Source organism: Solanum lycopersicum, chromosome 11 (genome assembly GCF_036512215.1).
Source record: "Solanum lycopersicum chromosome 11, SLM_r2.1".
Lineage (NCBI taxonomy): Eukaryota > Viridiplantae > Streptophyta > Magnoliopsida > Solanales > Solanaceae > Solanum > Solanum lycopersicum.
In genome coordinates, this window is record NC_090810.1 from 24,314,029 (window position 1) to 24,334,835 (window position 20,807).

At 39.1% G+C, this 20,807-nt stretch overlaps 1 long non-coding RNA gene across 1 annotated transcript; it reads right to left on the reverse strand.

The window, feature by feature from the left end:
- Positions 1-15,710: 15,710 nt before the first annotated feature.
- Positions 15,711-20,285, reverse strand: LOC101248163 (uncharacterized). Its single transcript, XR_183247.5, has 4 exons — positions 19,939-20,285; positions 17,994-18,230; positions 17,004-17,043; positions 15,711-16,005 (listed from the first exon to the last, which is right to left on the reverse strand). It is a non-coding gene; the product is annotated as an uncharacterized lncRNA (long non-coding RNA).
- Between the last annotated feature and the right edge of the window lie 522 nt (positions 20,286-20,807).

The window sequence follows — 20,807 nt, forward strand, 5'->3', positions numbered from 1 at the left end:
AACACCTCACCATCATAATCAAGACATTTCAATTCAACATCATATCACCCTATCCATCCTAATACAAGGCATACTCCAATACAACATCATGACTTAATCACAATTAATCACAATTTGAAGTGAAGGATAGGGATCATAAGACTTACTAAGTCTCCTTCATAGTTCATCATCAAGGTCTTACCACAAACCCTCAATTACATACAATTTGGGTATACATCATCATACGTCAATAAAAAAACATGATAAAAATTCTAGAAGAATCACTATATCACAATTCAATACTAATTCATAGCTTAGACAAGATACTTAGGTCAATTCACAACATACTTCATAATCTAGATCATCTTCTCAATAACTAGAATGAAAGACTACAATTCACCCTAATTCATTCTTGATTAATGTAACAACATCATATTATAGTTGTTCAACCTATAGCTAAGTAAATTGAATCAATACAATCTCATTCATATCAAGATCAAAATCTAGGGTTAAGGGTTAAGGGTCCTCTTCTACAAATTAAACCAACCTGTCAAGATACATCATAATTGATTTAGAATACATGTTAATCTATTCATAGTATCCAAAATGAATCATAAACAATTTAATTCATAACATCAATTTCGAGATTGGATGAAACCCATATGAAAACTCAATTTTTGAAATTGATTTCATGGAACCCTTTGAGGAAAGAGGTCTAAAAGGTTAATTATATCATATACCTTAACAATTGATGAAGATTGATGGAGGAAATTTACCCTTTTCAGCCCTTAAACCCGCCCCTTGCTTGGTATTCAATGGAGTCTTAACTAGTGAGAGAAAGAAAGAGAACGAAGAATGTTTTATTTAGTGAGTTGTGATTAGTCTAATGGGGTTTGGGTCTTTATATGGGGGGTTAATTAACTTAATTAGGCTTCCCTAATCCCCTAAATAATTACATAACCCCTTACTTAATTAATAGGAACTAAATAAATATGTGCAGGAAATTACAGTCCCCATCTACGAGACCACGATCGACGGATCGTTGGTCCATCGACGGTTAGTCCCTCCTTCCGTGCTGCACATCCGTAGGTAAGTTCAGAGGCTGTGCAAAAGAGGTCCTTCAAGTAATCCGATAATTCATCATCGAAAGAGGCATCAACACCCCGTCGATTAACAAATGGCACATTTGTTGCATCCATTAGTGACACTGTCTCTTGATAGTTTTTGCCAACTTTTGCAAGGGTTCTCCTCAAGGGCCTTTGGTTGGTCCTTGGGGAGTTTTACCTGTACATTTCAACCATTAATCAACTCTAATACGTGTTATACACCCTTCCACCAATTTTCATGAATTTTTTACTCCTAAAAGCTAGTCAAATAGTCTTAGGTATGCTAGTACCTCTTTGAACTAGTTTCCGGACATCATGGATGTTCATGGACGTTTTGGTTTCTAGACATTTTAAATGACTTATATTCATTAAAATAGACCTTAAAATAGTGCTTAGACCTTACTAAACTTATGTTAGGCTCTAAATCATGTCTTGGATATTCGAAATGTTACATTATCCCCCCCCCCCGGGAACATTCCTTCCAGAATGACACCAAAAATCTTTTGAAAGAAGCAATAGACTCAAGACGAGCATCCCAACCAACAACAATAGATAACAACATCAACCATATCACTTATACAAGGCAATAAAACTTCAATTACCACACATAAGGCTCAACATTACATTATGAGGAACATCCTTCTCACAACAACAAGAGCTCAACATAGCATTTATGACTCAATCATGCCAAAGTTCAACTTACCAACATGCTATATATAATTTAATAAAGACTCACCATATCAAAATGCACAACATAACTCAAAACAAGCAAAAATTTCAATTTTTTCTAGTCAAAATGCACATTCACTATAATTCATTGTAATGAAAAAATAAAATGCACCTTTTGCAAAACATCACTAAAATTCAAAGCAATTTCAATTTTTTTGTCATTATTTTCATTATTAGTAAGAACTACTAACCTTAGTTATCAAATAGATGAGGGTAACGGGACTTCATGACTGCCTTGGCCTTCCATGTTTCACCCTCAACTAGGTGATTCTTCCATAACACCTCTATGAAAGCCACTTTTTTATTCCTCAATTTCATTACTTGCTGATATACTGTGGTTTCACGGTATTATTAATACTTTTTCCTTAAGTTTAGTGTGTCCAAAATCCTTTTTGTGCTAATTTTTATATAAGTTTCTCTTTGTTTTACAGGAAATCCGTCCAAAGCTGAATACGGAGATTTTGAGCGAAGAAATGCAGAAGAGACCACCTACGGAGCTTATGACGGTCCGTCGTGCTTGTGACGGTACGTAGGTGGCAGCGTAGTGCAGATGCTGAAGGAAGATGGGGAAGTCTGACTAAGTGTGGGATTACGAAGCTTGTGACGGTCCATCGTGGCTTTGATGGTCCATCCTGCAGGTTCGTCATGAAGATTAGAGAAGTGATCCTAGTACCCAGATTCCAAGAGTTGAAGTGTTTTAGAACGAAGAGCCTCGATGGACCGTTGTGCCTATGATGGTCCGTCATACTTGCCGTCGAGGGGAATGAAGAGAGCAACAGAATAAGTGCACAAGTATGGGACGACGGAGTCCACGACGGTCCGTCGCGACCACGACGGTCCGTCGCGAGATCCGTCGACCCAGTCGCATTTTGGTAGATATTGTTAGATTTTGAGGTTAGACACCAGATAGTTAGACTCCGTATTATTAGACTTTGTGTATTATTGTTAGATTTTGAGATTCTTGAAAGTGATTTTTGGAGATTAATCTAGCAAACTTTGGATTTTATTCTTTCTCATTGAAGTAAGTACATGAATTCGTATTTAATATATTTGAATATTGTGATTATGGCTATGAATAACTAAACTGCATAACTAGGGTTGTGGGAACCATAGGCAAATAATGAGATAAACCCTAACGAAAATAACAATTCTAGATTAGTGTCTTGCATGTATTAATAATTCTTTCGCTTAAAAGTCTTTTTAACAGATGGCCAAAGTTAGAACTCGCCTTAATGCTACTTGCCGGACCAAGGAGGTAGATAATAGGAATAGAATTATTAACATAGATTTAGTGTATACTATCTAATAGACTAGTATTGATCGGTAAGAGGTAATAACTTGGTCAAATATTGAATACGATGCTTAATATGAGGTAAGGATAAGGGTTAGGATAGCAACACATGTAGCCGGACCAAGGTGCGGAGTGAGATTTTCTAGATGCCGGACCAAGGACTTAGAAATACATAACTTATCACTTTGCATGCAAGATACTCCGAAAGAATTGTTATAGTTAGAATTATCAAGTTATGAACCTGTGGGGAACACGTAAACCCTAGTTACCTTGATTAATTGATTAAAATCCAATAGTCAACGCTGTTAAGTGTCTCTTTCAAGTTTGTTATTTATTTCCACTCATTTAGAAATAGAAACCCCCCTTTTTATGTTTTTTACTTTCCAAGGAAGTCATTGACCAAGCATTAGTAATAACAAGTTGAAGTTAAGTCTAGACTATTTTCCTCGTGGGAAGGATCCCAACCTCACTAGTTGGGTTATTTACTTGACACGACCGCCGTACTTCTTATTTGAGAAGTAAGTTTGAGCGTATCAAATTTTGGCGTCGTTGCCGGGGATTATAGCTTTTAGATTAACTTGAACCTATTACTATAGTTTAGTTGATATTTTCTTGATTTTACTTTGTTTTATTGTTTTTGATTTCTTTTCAAAACTATCTTCCTTTTATGCCAAATACACGGAGAGGAAGAGAACTTTTGTTTCTCTACGATCACGAGTTAGAATGTACACTGCGCTATATGAATCGAAACTTGGGAATAAATGATGAGGATCCGAACCAGAACATTCCAGCTCCAGTTGATGTTCGGTCAGATGTTACCCGATGCTCCGGGTAAATATCAACAGAGGGGACAAAATCCCGTTCCACAGCCCCAAGCATGCTACAGAGGGTATGATAACATAGCAGACTCGGTGGGCCACTTGTCTTGCCCCCTCTACGCACAGGCCTCACTTTTGTGGTAACTAGTAGCCTGATGCAAAATGCTCACTGCCAGAGGTTTGTTTTCAAGGCTACCTTCTGAGGATCCACATGCCCATATAGCTAAGGTAAGGGCAGTGTGTAAAAGTTGTGTGGGGAGGCCGGATTTGGATCTAGATGTAATAGGACTCAGAGCGTTTCCTCTCTCATTGACGGGAGAGGCTGCTATATGGTTCACTGAGCTCCCATACAACTCAATCTTCACTTGGAAACAATTGAGGGATGTTTTCTTGGCACGCTACTATCCAATGTCCAAGAAACTAAACCACAAAGACAGAGTGAATAACTTTGTGGCACTAACAGGAGAGTCAGTTAGTAGTTCTTGGGATAGATTAACCTCATTCTTGAGAAGTTTCCCAAATCACCATATAGATGATGAGTCACTGAAGGAATACTTCTATCGGGGACAGGATGATAACAATAAAGTGGTGTTGGACACTATAGCAAGTGGATCTTATGGAGAATGCCCTTATGCTGAGATTGCTGAAAAATTAGAGAAAATCTCCCAAAATAACAAAGCTTGGAATACTAGGAAGTCTGATACAGGGATAAACACCTTCGCAGTGCAGTCCACTCACAACCCAGCCACATATGAGATTCGGGAAGAAATGGCACAGATGAGAACTGAGCTTGGGTTGGTACTAAAACATGTCACAGGGGGTGCAGAAAAGATAAATGCAGTCAACTACTTGGATAAGCCACCATCTCCTAATGATGAGTGCTATTATGCGGAGGACACTTATGCAGTAAATGAGCAGATGGGGGGTTTCCGATCAAGCGCCCAAGGCTTAAATCAGGATAATTGGTGCCAAGGTGAAGGGAACCAAGGTCGAAACTATGGTAACTACAACCGTGAGGGTCATTATGTCTGAGATGGAAACTACAACCGCGACAACAACTTTAACAAGGGTAACTATGCTAATAGAAACGACAGGAATCGGCCCTATGTCCCTCCTCAAAATCGTGAAGTTACTCCTAGGGATGGTGGAGATAGTATGGCGCGAGTTGAGGATATGTTGCACAAAATGATGAGGAGGTTCGACACTAGTGATGAACACATTAAAGAGTTGAGGTGTGATTTAGCTAGTATTGGGAAAAAAGTTGATACACATGCAATTTCGATTAAACATATCGAATTGCAAGTGGCCCAATTATCTGCGACAGTGAACACACGGCAACCGGGCACTCTTCCTAGAAACACTGTCTAAAATCCAAAGAATGATGCGCATTGTATGGCAATCACTACTCGGGATGGTAGGCAAACCATTGACCCATCAATGCCATCTACTGAGGAAAATGTGAGAAAGGATAATGATAATGTGGTAAAGGGTAGTGGTGAACCAGAGGAAAGTAATGGAAAAGATGCAGAAGTACCTATCAAGGTAATTCCCATGCCTAGGCCAGCTCTACCCTTCCCGGTTATGCCAAATTTATGAAAGATCTGGTCACCAAGAAAAGATCGGTCACTTTTGAGGATGATGATAGATTGCAGCATTGTAGTGCTATTGCTACAAGATCCCTAGTACAAAAGAACGAAGATCCGGGTGCGCTCACTATTCGTTGTACAGTTGGGTCATTACATTTTGCGAAAGCATTGTGTGATCTGAGGGCAAGCATAAATCTAATGCCCCTCTCCATTTACAAGAAGTTGGGTTTGGGGGATCCAAAACCCAGTGCGATGCGGCTACTGATGGCCGATCGGACAGTGAAAAGTCCCAGAGGGATACTCCATAATGTGCTAGTAAAAGTGGAGTCATTCATCTTTCCAGTAGATTTCGTTATTCTTGATTGCGAAGTCGATTTTGAAGTGCCCATTATTATTGGGAGGCCATTCCTTGCTACAGGTAGAGCATTAGTTGATATGGAGAATGGACAGATGACATTTCGGTTGAATAATGAAGAAGCGACCTTCAACATTTGTAGGACCATGAGGCAGAGTAGTGCGCTCCAATCGGTATCTGTCATATCCCATAAAGAAAAGATGAAGAAGGAGACTGAACAGAAAAATGCAAAACAAGAGTTTATGGTTGGGGATTTGGTGCTTGTAGACAGTTCTGGGGTGCCTTGTCTTTCGGGCAAGCTCAAGTCCAAATGGACTGGCCCTTACCTAATTACCCAAGTATTCCCTCATGGAGCAGTTGAGTTAAATCCAAGGAGGGAGTGCGGTTTAAGAGGAATAGAGATAGAATAAAACTCTATTTTAAGCATAAAGCATCGGGGAATGAAGTGATAGAAGCATACCATCTTGATGAAGTTTGAGTAATCAAGGGTCCCCAGTCATGCCGCGACAATAAATCAAGCGCTTGTTGGGAGGCAACCCAATACTTTTAGTGTTTTTAGTAATGGTAGCATTCTCTACTAAAGAGTTTTAAATTTGCAGGCACATCACCAGGAATTTTTGCAGAAAATTACTCTGCAGCAGTCACTGACGGACACATCGATGAACTGTTGCGCCTGCGACGGACCGTCGTATGCATCCGTCGTACCAGGTACGTTTTTTCTGTTATTTTGAAACTAGGGCACACGCGATGGAACAACCGACGGGTCGTCACAATTGCGACGGACCATCTTCGGGGAACCGTCGCGTGATTAATGAGGTATACCCGACCCGACCCGGCTGAACCCTTTTTTCAAAATCAGAACATTTAAACTCCCCAACCCCTCATTTCACCCCCATTACTTCATTATTTCTCCCATTACTCTTCCCTCCTCAACTTCCACAATCTGCTTCTCTCTTAACCACCGATCATTGCCCTCGCACAATTCCCCAAAGCACTAAAGTTTTATCTACTAGTGGAAACTGCTGCTGTGAGTGTCTACCTTGCCACCAAGTACTTGTGCATTTGTTTTTATCCATTTCTAAGGTACGTGTCTCTAAATTTATACTCATTTATCTTGTCTTTTTGTTTACTAGTTAGTATTATGCTTAGTTCCTCTTCGTATGTTGTTTACTTTAGATGATTCTCTCTAACCTAGGTTACAAATGTTCGAAATTGCCATGTTTACCACCCTAGACATAGGTGCTTTTGCATTGCTAGTTTTCTAGGTAGTTGGGTTAGACACATGTAGGTCCAAAACACAACAAGGTTGATGTGGGTTCATAGGGGATGCTTAGGGTACCCTTAGTTCTGTCACTGTCATCAACGAGACCCCGATGATGGACCGTCGTACCCACGACGGACCGTCATAGGGTCCGTCACAAAAACCCTAGCACCCGTGTCCCAACGGACATATGTGACGGATCGTCGTACTCACGACGGTCCGTCCTGCACAACTGTCATGCTAGACAGAGACCCTGTTTCTAAGGGTCTCTCATTTTTTTTCCCAAGTGTTCTTCAACAGACACATGTGACGGACCGCCGTACCCACGACGGTCTGTCCTACATGACCTTCATGACGGTCAGAGACCCCTCTCCTAAGGGTCTCCATTTTTATTCTCAAGTGTCCTACGACGGCCATCTACGATGGACCGGCGTACCTGTGACGGTCCGTCCTGCACATACCGTCATGCTAGTCAGAGACTCTCCTTCAGGGTTCTCTATATACACATAGTCTAAGTAAAACACGACGGTCCGTCATAGTCACGACGAGTCGTCACCAGGCCCATCGTGTGTCACTACTTCTACAGCAATGACATACTATTTTTAATGTTTTATTTCGTATGGTTTCGCTTGTCTTGTTTGCCACTACTCGTAATAATACTGATCCTTTGCAGGTACTATCTACTATGGCACCCAAGCAAAACAGAACCTACGCACGTGGGCGATCAAAGTCTGTCGCCCCGTCTGCACGCATGATCATTGGGTTTGATGATGAGCGGGACCCTGAGTATGTTCCCTTAGGCACTTCCACACCTTCCCGTGCTACACGTGCTCCCAGAGCCATACCCAAAAAGGTGGCATCCGGCGTAGTCACTGCCTCCCAGTCTGAAGAGGAGCGCACACTGACCGGCACACCCTCTGGGTCAGCCACAAATGAGGAAGGAGCGTCTGGCTCCTCAGGAGTATCATGGTTCGAGGAAGCCTCTGGATCTGCTGAGGTTCCCGCACCCGCCACTGCTGCAGTGTCGGCCTTGTCTGATGAGGACAACAATTCAGACTCTACATCCGGCTCACCAGCCAGGCCCCCATTCCAGCCACTGACCATCCCAACCGGTGGTATGTCGACGGGCAGTTTCAAGTCTACTTTGACGCCAAGTTCCTGATTGATAAAGGAGTGATGACTCGAACACTCACATTGGAGCGGTGGGTACTTACAGGGAGCCTGCCAACGATGCCAGAGATCCACAACCTCTTCACTAGGCATCTCTTGGAGTGGACAGCACGTCCGTTGGGACGATACAACGAGGAAATGGTCTGAGAGTTCTACGCATCTTACGTAGCGACTCTCCGATCACAGATCGATAGGCGGGTTGCCCCCGCTAAACAGGCTCCACTGGAGCAGGTCCGAGTCCGGGGTGTGCAGGTTGACATTTCCCTACCAGCCATCTGCCGGTTTCTATACGGAGAGAGTATTGATGCTACTCGTACCCCCCTCACTGCTGAGTTTGACTACCACTGGCAGATAGTCAAGGATGGCCAGTTCTTGCGCGAGCCAGCACTGAGAGAGACCACCAAGAGGTGGATGGCCCTGCACCTGTCAGTAGATGGAGAGGGTGCCGATTGGGTGACTGAGCCGAAGGGGGCCATCAATAAGGCCAAACTCACGTTCACAGTAAAGTTCTTGTGGCTGCTTGTCCATCACTGCCTTTCCCCCACAGCTGCTGATAACATCGTTACCTGGGATCGAGCAGTGTTGATGGCGGCGATGATAGCCGGATTCGAGGTGGACTTCGCATGGCTTCTCCAGGCAGTCATGCACGAGAGGGCATTCAAGGTCACTACTACCTACCCCTTCCCGTGCATGATCTTTGCCCTTTGCAGGTCCGCAGGTGTACCCATATGGCACGTAGATCAGCTTAAGACCCCGCAGGGCAATGTAGACGTCGGCCTCATCAGAGACGAGGCCAATGAGTTGGCTCCACGCAGAGGGTCCCGTCCAGAGCTGCCCCCACTTGCTGATGATCTTGCTGATACGTAGCCCAGGCCCACACAGCTACACAGGCATCCACTAACACTACCCCGGTCGATTCTATCCCGGGTAGTAGCACAGCCCCGAGCTCCTCTCGCACCGCCCTGCAAGGGTCCAAAAACTATAGGCACAGATGGCCAATATTCTGCATCATATCCAGCCGTGGATGCAGAAGTCGATTACTGAGTCCGAAGAGCGTCTAAAGAGGAAGATGATGTAGTTTACAGAACGGAAGATTGCTAAGGTTAACCAGCGCCTAGATGCCTTTGAGTTGAGAGTGCTAGACCGACCAGCCCCTCCAGTGGATGTATCGAATCTTCAGGCTGCAGTCGACAGTCTTCGGGCACACATCGACACGATCTTAGAGGCTAGGGTGCCGGAGTCTGAGGCCCCTTCTGTCGAGCCTGCTGAGGACACCGTGTTAGCGGCCCTTTTTGCTACTTCTGACATTCCACCACCTCCCCCTCGAGAGAGTGCCAAGAGGCGTAGGGGTCGAGCAGAGGACGAAGTGCGAGCACAGAAGAAGGAGCGCCGAGATATAGAGGCCACGAGGAGAGCCTCCCTTGCTGAGGAGGAGGCGCACCGAATGAGAGCATCTGAGTTAGCGGCTAGGGCGTCTAGCTCACGCACTGTGGATATAGCAGGAGGCACTACTGATGGTGCGGATGTTTCTGAGGACACCACTAAGGGTGTCCAGATTGCAGAGGACGTGGGTTCTGGGGAACCGAACCCACCATCTTGCTGAGCGCCGGCGCTTTGCGCCACAGGTTTGCTTCACCTACAACTCTTGTATTTAGATTTTTATGCATTGGGGACAATTGCATGCCTTTTTGTTGGGGGTGGGGTAAATGGATAGTGAGTGTTAGGGTGAAGTCTGAGTAGCCCAATTTTTTTTTATTTGAACGACCCTTGAGGTGGGTCAGGGGCTTAGCAACACCCCCAGGCCTTAACATTTATAAATTCAAGATTACTTGAAGGGGGACTTAATGCCTTACCTTCTATCATTTGTTGGTTATAAGTGACTTATCTTCTAAGATTAGTCAATTTAACCTTTATACAATTTGATGCACACTAATAGAAATAAAGCCTAGAGAGGACTCCTCTCATAATACAAATTTCTAGGAATGCATGAATTAGGGAGACTCTCCCTTTATATAAAATAAAAGGAAAATCATACTAACTACAGAGCCTAAATTATGTTTAGTGTCATTTGAAAACCATGCTTCATTATCTTCTTGCTATGGTGGATACTTGATTCTTTTTATCTTCCTTCTTCTAAAATTTTGTATGCCCATCTTCTCCAATATGTAGTTTCCTCGAATTGCTCCCATTAGTTGATGTGAGGTATAAAAATGTTGGGGGATATCCATAGTGTGACTCCACTTTGCCAGTAAGTCAGCAGTACTATTGGATTCCCTATATATATGTTTGCACTGAAAATAAGCCATTTTGCTCTTTAATTGTACAATTTGTTGGACAGATTGCTGGCATCTTCAAGGTATGCTAGTTGTGTTGTTGATCCAATTGCATAGCAGTGTTGAATCCACCTCCAAATCAATATTCTTGTAGCCATGTTGTTGACACCATTCGAGCCCATACAATGCTTCCTTTAGCTCTGCAATATTATTAGTACCAAAACCAAAAGGAACTGAAAATGCATAGATAATTTTACCTTGGTGATCCCTAAGAATGCCACCACTTCCTATCTTACCAGTATCATGAATTGCACTACCATCTCATTAAGATGCTGCAGATTCTTCCAGTTCAAAAGTTGACTTCTGATGTTAGTATATATTTGTGTTATGCCCAATTCACTATCCTCTTTTGGGTTTTCTTGGCTGTGTTCTTTTTCCCCAAAAGACTGATTACTTTTTTTGTTGAACCGGCATTTTTATATCTTTTGTACATAGTTTAAGTTTGAAGCATGATGGCTAAAATAATATACTGATAAACTGGAAAATAATGATGACTAGGCATAGTAACTGATAATTGTGTGGCTCTAAGCATGAAACAGAGTTACACCATTGCATTACCCTAAGTCTTAAATTTGAACTAGGTGTCTGATAATCTGGTATAGTGATGAGATGTCAAGTGAGTGTGAGGAAATTTGAATAGTCCACTATTGGTACTGAGCTAGAACTTGCCTGGTTAGTCCTACTAAAAGTAAGTTGTAATAGACAATTAGGAAATGATCATAGGCCCTTATTCAATATAGCCCATTTCTAGCCTAAATAAAAGAAACCAAATGAAATTTATACTTCTTTCATCCAAATAATCTGAGCTTAAAATTAGACCTTTCTTTTTCACCCCAACTGATCTTTTCTGGGAACAAAGTGTTGGCCCTGGTCCCTTCTTGGACATTTCCACCTCAGCTTATGCCAAAAGAATAAGTTGAGGGTGGCTAATGCATAAACAACCTTCGTTATGGCCCTGACCCAACTTTGGGTATTGTGTACCTTGACTCATGGCAAAGCCATGAGTTGAGGGTGGCTACTATGAGGAATGCTCTGGAAAGTGGGGTTGAAAGAACAAAGAGAGAGAAAGAACAAAAGTAAAGTGACTCAAGAATTAGATGTCAAGAAAAGTAAAGAAAAATAAACATCCACAAGAAATACAAGCAAGAAAATAAGAGAGTTACTTACACAAATGAAGAAATAAGAGAAAATAGCAAGGTGAAAGAATATGAGAAACTGCGCGAGATAAAATGAGAGACAGTGGAAGGTTTAGCCGATATGTCAAGGAGGGAAAAAAGTCACTAAAGTATACCAAAATATACCTTACCTGACCCCAAGCCTATGTTACTAGCTAAAAAAAAAGTCCTATCGTGATCCTAAGGGTCGTATAGCGAACTTAAGGCAGTGAAAATAAGGGCAAGCTTATGACAAAACGTATGAATGAGTGTGACTTTGTTCTGAGAGTGAGTGTTGAAAAGTAATCCTTATACTCAAACTGAAATCATTGTGTGAAAAAGGAGGATTTTGTTTTAAAGTGAGGACACTAGTTGTAATACAAGAATTGTTAGCACCTCGGTGAAAATTGAAGAGGATAGGTGTTAGTGCGTGGTGAGTCTGTATCATGTTCTGATCCCACAAAATTCTAGCCTAATAGTGATAGCATGCTTAGATTTGATGAGATTAATCGAGATTCATAGCCAAATGATTGCAAAGGATAAAACATGGATACTATTGTACAAAGATTGTGTAGTGAGTCATAGTGCGTCGCTTGAGGACAAACAACGAATTTAAGTTGAGGGTGTTGATATACCGTGGTTTCACGGTATTATTAATACTATTTCCTTAAGTTTAGTGTGTCCAAAAGCCTTTTTGTGCTAATTTTTATATAAGTTTCTCTTTGTTTTGCAGGAAATCTATCCAAAGCTGAATGTGATTTTGAGCAAAGAAATGCATAAGAGACCACCTATGGAGCTTATGACGGTCTGTCGTGCTTGTGACGGTCCGTAGGTGGAAGTGTAGTGTAGCTGCTGAAGGAAGATGGGGAAGTCTGACTAAGTGTGGAATTACGAAGCTTGTGACGGTCCGTCGAGGCTCTGACGGTCCGTCCTGCAGGTTCGTCGTGAAGATCAGAGAAGTGATCTAGTACCCAGATTCCAAGAGTTGAAGTGTTTTAGAACGAAGACCCTCGACGGACCGTTGTGCCTATGACGGTCCTTCATACTTGTCGTCAAGGGGAATGAAGAGAGCAGCAGAATAAAGTGCACAAGTATGGGACGACAGAGTCCACGACGGTCCGTCGCGAGATCCGTCGACCCAGCCGCATTTTGGCAGATTTTCAGCAATTAGAATCCTTGTTTAATTAGGTTTTTGTTTTTTTCTAAATAGTTCAAAAAACCTCGTTTTTGAGGTTAGACACCAGATAGTTAGACTCCGTATTATTAGACTTTGTGTATTATTGTTAGATTTTGAGATTCTTGAAAGTGATTTTTGGAGATTAATCAAGAAAACTTTGGATTTTATTCTTTCTCATTGAAGTAAGTACATGAATTCGTATTTAATATATTTGAATATTGTGATTATGGCTATGATTAACTAAACTCCATAACTAGGGTTGTGGGAACCATAGGCAAATAATGAGATAAACCCTAACGAAAATAACAATTCTAGATAAGTGTCTTGCATGTATTAATAATTCGTTCGCTTAAAAGTCTTTTTAACGGATGGCCAACGTTATAAGTCGCCTTAATGCTACTTGCCGGACCAAGGAGGTAGATAATAGGAAAAGAATTATTAACATAGATTTAGTGTATAATATCTAATAGTCTAGTATTGATTGGTACGAGGTAATAACTTAGTCAAATATCGAATATGATGCTTAATATAAGGTAAGGATAAGGGTTAGGACAGCAACACACGTAGCCGGACCAAGGTGCGGAGTGAGATTTTCTAGATGCCAGACCAAGGACTTAGAAATACATAACTTATCACTTTGCATGCAAGATACTAGGAAAGAATTGTTATAGTTAGAATTATCAAGTTATGAACCTGTGGGGAACACGTAAACCCTAGTTACCTTGATTAATTGATTAAAATCCAACTGTCAACGCTGTTAAGTGTCTCTTTCAAGTTTGTTATTTATTTCCACTCATTTAGAAAAAGAAACCCCCCTTTTTATGTTTTTTACTTTCCAAGGAAGTCATTGACCAAGCAATAGTAATAACAAGTTAAAGTAAAGTCTAGACTATTTTCGTTGTGGGAACGATCCCAACCTCACTAGTTGGGTTATTTACTTGACATGACCGCTTTACTTCTTATTTGAGAAGTATGTTTGAGTGTATCACTTGCCTATCAAGGATTTGAACCGGAACTTCCTCATAAGAGAAGTTATCGTTCACACCAAGACCCTCAATAGAAAGAATAGACTCGGGGTCACCGATACACTTCTTAAGCATGAAAATATGGAAAACCGGAAGAACCAAAGTCAATTCACTAGGAAGTTTCAATTCATAGACAACCTTACCAAACCTTTGCAATATTTCATAGGGAGGACTCAACTTCCCTTTCTTGATAAACCTAACCACCCCTTTCATAGCCGAAATTTTCAAATACACTTTATCACCTTCTTCAAACTCTAAATCCCTTCTCATATGATCGACATAAGACTTTTGCCGACTTAGGACATTTGCAAGCTATTCCTTATAATATGAACTTTCTCCAAAGTCTTATAAATTAATTCGGGATCAAGAAGTGAAGGCTCGCCTACTTCAAACCATCCAATAGGAAACCTGTACGTCCTACAATACAAGGCTTCATAAGGAGCCATGGATATGGATGGATGAAAACTATTATTATAAGCAAACTCAAACGAAGGCAAATGCTTATCCCAATTTCCCTTGAAATCAATAATACATGCTCTAAGCATATCCTCGAGGTTTAAATAGTACGTCGCGTTTGACCATCCGTGTAAGAATCCAAAATGTTGTAGTTTTATAAAGCCTAACATGTTTGTATTGAGCTTATAAGGTCCTAAAATTACTTATAAAATGGTTTAGAGTCAGTATGTAATGTTTGAAGTGATTTGGAAGTGGAACGTCAAGGGACGATCAAAACGTTTGACGACTAGTCATCTATGTGCCTCATGTATCCATGTGTGTTTATATATAGTGTGTCATGAGATTATTAAGTCTTAAAATGAGTTATAATGATATTTATATATGGTATATGTAGTTTTGGGAAGTTTGGAGGTCAAATGACCAAGAACATACAATGCGTTCGAATGATAGCCCTTAAAACGCTCAACGTGTGTCTTGATGGGGCCTAGCGTTTTTGGATGACTTGCAGGTGTTTGTTTTGGGTGAAACTTATGTGGAAGGTCTAAAACTTATTAAGGGTTGTATTTATGTGGGAAACGTCCGTGTACGACTTCTAAAGGGCCCCACAAGAAGGACCCAAGGCTGGTTGAGACACTGCCTTCGCAGTGTTAATCGACGGACCAAACGACGGCCAGTTGGTCAACCAACGGTCCGTAGGTGAGGTCTCGTTGATTGGTACTTAGCTTGCGTAGCTCTCAAGCCAAAATTTGGCCAAGGAACAAACGATGGAAGCCAATGCACGGCCCGTCGACTGACCAACGGCCAGTATATGGCTCCATCGATCACTACAAGAAAAAAGGTCTTTATCAAAGGGAAGAATGGTCGTTAAAAGTCAAAATTCGGTCGCTAAATTTCAATAGCAACCGGAATGAATCCGGTCGTTGCTGGTCGTTAAGAGCTCCATCGTTAAAAGTTAACGACCGAATTTCATTTGGTCAGTAAAACTACTTCCATCGACAACATAAATTCTGGTCGTTATACGTCCTTTTTAGCGACCTAATTTGCCCTTAATCCAACTTCTTCTAACGACCGTTATTCCTTTCGTTAATTGTAGGTTAGTTTCAATACAAATACTATAAGTGGCCAATTTTTTCGCCGTTAATGACCGTTTCAATATTGTATAATAAAGGTAGTCATAAACGAATTCCAAAGATTATGTTCATTTTCTATTGTACGAAAAAATATACTAGTGAATCACATTAATTATGTAATCTATGGAAACATTTGCAAATATATGAAACAATTTAATTCATCATATAAAACTTCATTGTTATTACAAAAACTAAATAAAGAAAGATATATCAAGTGGTCTGACATATATTTATCAACTCCTAACAAGAAAAAAGTTACAACATATATATATAAAACAAAATATTGTCTTTCGACCACCCTTAACCGAAGTAAAAGCGCTCTTGATTTTCAACTTTCTCCGTACTTTCTTGAATGACACCCTTAACCAAAGTAAAAGCACTCTTGATCTTCAACTTGCTCCATACATTCTTGAACAACATATTCAAATGCTTGAGCTTTAAACAAAAGAAGTTTATGTCAATTAGAACAAAGAATAAACACTCGAAGTTGCAACTATAATGTGCATGACAATATGCTAGGAGAATACATTTTGAAGTACATATTATTGTATTAACTGTAACACAATTTAGGATCAAAAGGACAAAAAGAAGGATGGTATCTAAATAAGAAAAGAAATATACTGTAACAGAAAAAAAATATAAGTCTTAGCTTCCAAAGCATTGTATTGACTTGATCAAAGTAACCAATCACAATAATTTGTGCATCTGACATTAACAATTATTCAGGTTCGGAGCAATTTTCTTATGCATCTCAAGTTGAGGCACACTAAGCATTGAAAAGATGGGCAAAAGATGCTACTTTGTATTATTCTGTAAATAGTATTTTATAGACAACCACATATTCTAGTCATTAGAACAACATTAAAAACAAGTAGATCACTTTATTCATATCCTTGACACTTTATTTTCTTTTTACATTCACAATAACAGAACCCATATCAAAAATATTTCCAATGTTTGAAATCGTGATAACAGGACACGGGATTCTCACCAAGAGCTTAGTGTGTAATAATCTGGAAAGGATTCAACAAACATAAAATGCATGAATGTGATGAGGACTTTATTAGCTTTTATAATTAACCTCCTTCGGAATGTTATTATGCATTTAACTTCCGCAGTTTTCACAGATTCCAAACCATTACCACATTCACTGCCACCATAGCCTTGACGGCCAATATTTTTAACCTAGTTCCTCCACAACAACAACAATAGAAAAGGGATCAATAGGGATGAATGGCATATTAACAAATCAAAATGCATAGCTATAAGTCCAACAGAATGACAAGCATATAAATCAACACAGCTTCATTACATCAAAATCTAACACTTGAAGGAAATCAACAGTTAAATACATCGAATATTTTAAAATGAACAACAAAAAACTAAGAAAATAAATTGGACAGACAAACGTTAAACTCGTAAAGTGAACTTACTCAACAGAAACTATAGGTTATAAGGAAAATTATGTGTTTCCTGCAAGGATCAACCAAAGAACACATAAGTAAACCCTATCACAACATTATGTTCATCTTAACTATATGAAGCTACATCTAATTTTATTTCTTTTACCCCTCAAAACTGATTTGTTTTCTCGATAAAGAAGCTATCCACAAAATGAAAAAGAGGAAGATACTTCATCATACATTTGAATATGGATATCACAAAACACATCCAACATTTCACAAGCGTAACAGAGATGTCCTGGTCAACTCGACCTCCATATTAGGAGAAGATTTATTTCCATTAGATTTGGTTTAGGTCTACAACTATATTAGTGGACATCAACTAAGACGAAAACACTTTTTATGTTGATTGTCTTTTCACAATCAAATTGAAGTACTTTGAAGTAATAAAACCTTATAGAACAAACCAACAAATATATACATACATATATATACACATAGATATACTTGCATAGAGTTGCAATTACCAGGTCTAAAAGATTTATAACATCGGCATGTGTGTTAGATTTGTGAAGAAAGAATTTCTTCAATTTGAGGGTTAATTAGTAGGATCAGATATATGTGATTATTGTCAAACATGGAGCCCTAAACCACTTCTGTTAGAATGTTTCAATAGGGCCATATGGAGTTGGTCTCTGGAGAAGTATAAGCAAGTTATGGGAGGATTTCTCTCAACACAAACACTTAATAGCACGGAATGGAAACATATTAGTTTATGGAGAGAAATGGATAAGGAAACTGCCCTTTAACGGTTGCTTATCCTAAAATGTTCCAGATAGCAAGAGAGACAAACTCTATGATTCAACAATATAGAAAAGGTAATTATTGGACCATCATCCTCAAAAGGGACATACAAGATTGGTAAATGGAGGAGTTGGTAAGCCTACTAGCACCCAAACCAAACAAACTCCTTCCCTGTCTCATGAGTGCATCAGAAATAAAAATAATTCATTTACTAACCTGTTGAATGGGACCATCTATTTATCACTTGATGATGGTGGTGCTGAAGGATGACCAAGCAATACTCTTGTAAGTTTTTCATATTTACTCTCTAGCTCATCCATGCGTTCACAATTATTCTTTAACTCATCCATGAGTCTTTTTAGTGATTCATTCGATTTTCACATGCATGTGGTCCTCCACACCTCGCCTCAGCTGTTCCAACCTACTTAATTTTATAAGAGAATTATGCTGCAACTGGAAAACATACAACAAAATCAGATGTATACAGCTATGGTGAGGTTCTTCTAGAGCTATTCATAGGCTATTTACCAATTAATACAAAGTTGCTTACTAGAGAACGTGTAATTGTCATATGGGTAAAAAACTAATCCTACAAAATTCCAAATGTTACACTAATTAATAATTTCACAAGTTCTAGAACATTACCTGCCTTACTGCATGAATTGAAAGTAAAGGAGTTGCTTATAATATAGTTCGTGTACAAAAGTTAATATCATTTGACAAACTATGGACATGTATATTTTAGGGGTTTAATTTAAACAATGCCTAAATTTGTTTTCTCCGTTATTTTAGGTTGTTCCAAGGTTGACAAATAGAGAAAATTTTGGTTTAGCTGTTCCAATCTACAACTAACTTTTTTAGATTTTGTAACCATTAACGAACTCAATTTATTAATACACGTATGCTTCAACTGGAAAACTAACAACAAAATCTGACGTATAAGGTTATGGTGACGTTCTTCATGACCTATTGACAGGTCATGTACCAATTGATAGAAAGCAGCCTACTGGAGAACATGTGCTTGTCTCATGGGTCAGTAACTAATCCTACACAATTCCAAACTTCACACTAATTAATATTTTTACCAGTTCTAGAACATTACTGCCTTATTGTATGACCTGATAGTATAAAAGTTATTTATAATATTTTCGGTGTACAAAAGTTAATATGAAAACTGAAACCATTACCTATACAAGATTCAGGGGTTAAATTGAAACAATGCCTGAATCAATTTCCAATGTAATATTAGGTTCTTCTAAGGTTAACAAATAGAAAAAAAGTATTTGAATTTGTAGATTCAATATTACAAGGGCAGTACAAGAAGAAGGATCTAATCCAGGTTAATGTTAAATTACATTCTGGTACTTTTTAATCCTCATTCCTGTAATACTACATATCAAACAAAATACAATGTTTCATCTTTCTTTGCTAAAATAGGTAGTTGTTATAGCTGCAATGTGCCATGCAAACAAAAACAGATTATCTTCCGTTAATGATGGATATTGTGCAGTTCTTCTGAAAGTATTTAAGACCAAGCTTATAGTTTCATGGAACTTAGGTGATAATTCTATTTCAGTTTCGCGACACACTTAATTGTAAAGATTACACAAGATTCAAGTGTACATTCATAATTTATTCATTTTATATGACTAGACGAGAACCTTCATTCATATTTCATATTGCTCTCCAAGTAAAAATATATGAGTTTCCTTCAAGTTCATTTGCAGCCCATTCTCCATAGAATGAGATGCAAATCACTCTTCTATAGTGATAATCATCATCTCGCCTCATTTTATTTTCAATCAATAATAATAACGATAGAACTCATATTTGTACATACAACATATATGCTTACAACTGTATACTCTCAAGTTCATAGACATCAAAAAAAATGTGATAGAATCATCAATCATAGTGCAAATTCAGAATTAGGGAAAATACAAAATAGGGCGAAAATTCAGAATTAGGGAAAATACAAAATAGGGCAAAGTCAAGAATTTCACAAAGCAATCATGGTTATAACAATAAAATTTTACCTAGAAGAGAACAGAACTTCAAGATTGCGTCCAAATCATATAAATCACAACAAGGTCACAACAAGCAGAAAGAAGAGAAGGATCATTTTGTTGTTCTGTGTTCAAAACAAAGAGATCCAAATTACCTCTTTATAAGCTGGAATACAGAGATGTCTGTATCTCTACCTACTAAGTTTCCTCTAACAAATCTGGGAATTATGCACAATTGTGAATCTCTATTTTGCTGATTTTACCCTAAGTCCTAACACAAGGGAGAGAAGCATCTGTTGCACAATTTCCTCTAAATTTTGCTGAATTTTTTCTAGCTTCATTAGTGATGTCTTCCTACTGCTTGATGAATTCTCTAAGTTTGCTGGAAGAACAATAAAACCAGAAATGCCAACTTCATCGATAGTGTTTTTCATGAAGGAGAGGTGTGGGTGCGTGGAGAGACGTGTGTGGTTGAGAAAAATAAAAAGGAAAATATTATTATGTTTTTGAGAAAATAAAGAGGGAAATAATTTAACTTGACCAATGCTTTTAATTTTCAATTACAATTAACATCGGGATACTAATAATTTTAAAATCCGGATACTATTTGGCTGTTAATGTAAAATTAAAAATTAACTTTCAACTACGGAAAAAAAATTGTGTTGCTATAAATAGACTTTTAATTATCAAATTCGTATCCCTTCGTAAGAATTGGTCATTAAAAGTACAATTTCTTGTAGTGGATGGTGGCCTGTAAGTTACTGTCTACGTCTATTTTAATTCAGGGGTGAATAGGAAATTCACCCCACATACTAACTTGACTCTAATAGGTTAATTAAGCTAGTTTTAGATGTATATAAGGGAGTTAAAATGTGATCAAACCATTCTTAAATCCTTCTACACGATTAAAGCCTTTCCCGCCAAAAATATTTCCCTAGAAACCACCATTGTTGGTGAAGCACAAGAACTGATTGGAGCTTGGATTTTCATGAATGAATCATCAAGTTCTAGAGATTTTAATGTT